The sequence below is a fragment of the Pistacia vera genome, unplaced genomic scaffold, assembly GCF_008641045.1.
Source record: "Pistacia vera cultivar Batoury unplaced genomic scaffold, PisVer_v2 Contig559, whole genome shotgun sequence".
Taxonomy (NCBI): domain Eukaryota; kingdom Viridiplantae; phylum Streptophyta; class Magnoliopsida; order Sapindales; family Anacardiaceae; genus Pistacia; species Pistacia vera.
Window position 1 is genome coordinate 40,884 of NW_022196400.1, and position 2,738 is coordinate 43,621.

The following is a 2,738-nucleotide window of genomic DNA, read 5'->3' on the forward strand; positions in this document are numbered from 1 at the left end:
CAAGGAAGTACTTCATCAATCCCAAATCTGTCATTTCAAATTCAGCTTGCATATCCAACTTAAACTGGTCCAATTCATCAGGATTACTCCCTGTCACCAACAAGTCATCAACATAGAGAGAAACTACAGCTACTCCTTTCTCAGTTTTCCTAATGTAGAGAGTGTGTTCATTAGGACTTCTAGTGTATCCAAGGCTGCATAAATGGTCATTTATTCGGCTGTACCAGGCTCTAGGGGCCTGCTTCAAGCCATACAAGGCCTTCCTCAGTAGGTACACATAGTCCTCCTTTCCTTCAACCTTGTAGCCTTCGGGTTGCTCTACATACAGCTCCTCTGAAATCCATTCATTTAGGAATGCTGACTTGACATCCAGCTGGAAAATTTTCCAGTTGAACTGAGCTGCAAGTGCCAATAGCAGCCTGATTGTGTCTTGCCTAGCAACCGGGGCAAAAGTTTCTGAAAAATCAATGCTTGGTTGCTATGCAAAACCCTTCACCACCAGCCTTGCTTTGTGCTTGTAGATTGAGCCATCAGGGTTGATTTTCAGTTTGAAAATCCATTTCACCTAAATGACTTTCCTTTTTTCAAGTCTTGGTACCAATTTCCAGGTTTGATTTTTATCAATCATACTCAGTTCTTCCTGCATTGCAGCCCTCCACAATTCAGATTTTGCAGCATCAAGGTAGCATCTTGGTTCCACCACTGCCATATTACACCTATCATACACATCGGCCAGAGTTCTAGTTCCTCTAACAGCATGTTCTTCTTCCTCATCTGAATCTGCCTCTTGAATCAGTCCCTCATTTCTCTCATTCTGACTTGATTCAGCCTGCACATCAACCCTTTTTTCTTCCCATTTCCAGACTCCACATTCATCAACCTTTATGTCCCTTGTGATTACAATCCTTTTGGACTCAGGAACATTAACTCTATAAGCTTTAGAGTTGCTGCTGTGGCCTATAAATATCCCAATTTCTGCCTTGTCATCCAATTTGGACCTTTTGCTGGTTGGGATCATCACATAGGCTATGCTTCCAAATTCTTTCAGGTTCTGTACTGCTGGCTTGACTCCACTCCATGCCTCATTTGGGCTAACCCGACCTAGACCCAAATATTTACAAATCAATTCTAAACCCAATTACTAATTGGGCTTATTGTCAAGGGGGTGCTGCCCCCTCAACCCCACTCACTTAGTAGCAAGTGAGACCCCATAATGCGTCAACGTAAGCCGATAATCCGCCAAGTCTATGCAAAGTATGAACCATATCCAACACAACACATAAACTTTCAGCTAACTTTTCCACAGAATTTCCTCATACTAGCCTTGTTAGCATGACTAGCAAATTGATTCTGCATTTTTAAGGAAAAAACAGAACTTGTCACACAATGGAATGATTTGGTTTCAAATAACCACCAATAAATGAAGAAAAACACAGAGCATTGAGAGAAAGTATTATAAATAACTAACCTTTTGAGTCCAAAGACCAATTTTTGTGGTGGTGTCGTTTAAAATCAATGTAACAATGACTTGTCATTAAAATAGCTTCTTCTTTTTTTCTCCTCTGCGAATGGAAAGTAGCATACCTTAATTAAAAAAATTGCATCTAAACACTAAAATCAGATAATTATTTTTTTAGAAATGGGGCTGTGACCTTTAAGATATATTGACAGAGATTATATAGCATATTTCAAGGTTATCAATAGCAATTTATTTTGGAAGCTCACCAAGCAAATGTGGAAACTAGACATGGAGCACTTGAGCCTCAATGAAGTTCCAGGAAATATTGACCAATAGAATTTGGTCCTTCAGTACTTCCTCTGCTGATTGGTACAGGAGCTTTAAGTTCTTGGAATAGCTAGCATGAGTAGTAAAGGAATTCTGGATATTAAAAGAAGCATGACAGCCAAACAGTTCTATGATATACACACTCTCTGATTAGAACTTAAACAAATGAAGAAACAAAAAACAGATCAGTGACAAGCAAGACTAACCAATTTGATATGTTTAGCAAGGAAATGGCAAACAAAAAATAGAAAATTCTCAACATATTTAGCCGTAGTAGCAAATCAATTCTGCATATGAGGAAACACACCATCACCAGTCAAATATCTTCAATATGCTTTTTTATTGAACATATATAAATGAGAGAATTGAAGGAGAATTACCACGCATAACTAGTTAATTTGGTCTTTGGGATAGATAAAAAATTTGATTCCTTTGTATTAACTTCCTGGAACCATTCTCCACGATACAGAAGTTAGAAAAATATTCTGGTGTAACTGCTTCTGAGTAGTCTGAAAATCTTCCATCCTTAATTGTTCAACCTGGTAGAAACTAAGGCTGTTATTTCCTATTCTCGACCAATGCATCCTTTATTGACCATCGAATGCTAGAAAAACATCCTGACATGAAAATATATTATTTACGAGATTACAAATGGAATTAATGATATAATTGATCATGGTCAAATCCTTTCACTTGTCAAAAGTTCTTTAAGAAACCTTGTCTAAGAAAAGATTGTACTTGCTTAGGACATTAAATACCTATTAGGAATTAGAATTCTCTTTCGTACAAGGTCCTAAATGAAGTTTCTACCATTAATAAGTTGGTGCTTGACAACTGCTTTGACCTTAAACTATCCTCTGCTAATCATTGACAAAATTTTGAAATACTAGCCTTGCCGGCATGACTAGTAAATTAATTCTGGATTTTAAAGAGAAAACACAACCAGTCACAC

At 37.5% G+C, this 2,738-nt stretch overlaps 1 long non-coding RNA gene across 1 annotated transcript; it reads right to left on the reverse strand.

Annotated features, from left to right (window-relative positions):
- Positions 1-1,271: 1,271 nt before the first annotated feature.
- Positions 1,272-1,851, reverse strand: LOC116108237. Its single transcript, XR_004124616.1, has 3 exons — positions 1,726-1,851; positions 1,469-1,562; positions 1,272-1,350 (listed from the first exon to the last, which is right to left on the reverse strand). It is a non-coding gene; the product is annotated as an uncharacterized LOC116108237 (long non-coding RNA).
- Positions 1,852-2,738: the final 887 nt, after the last annotated feature.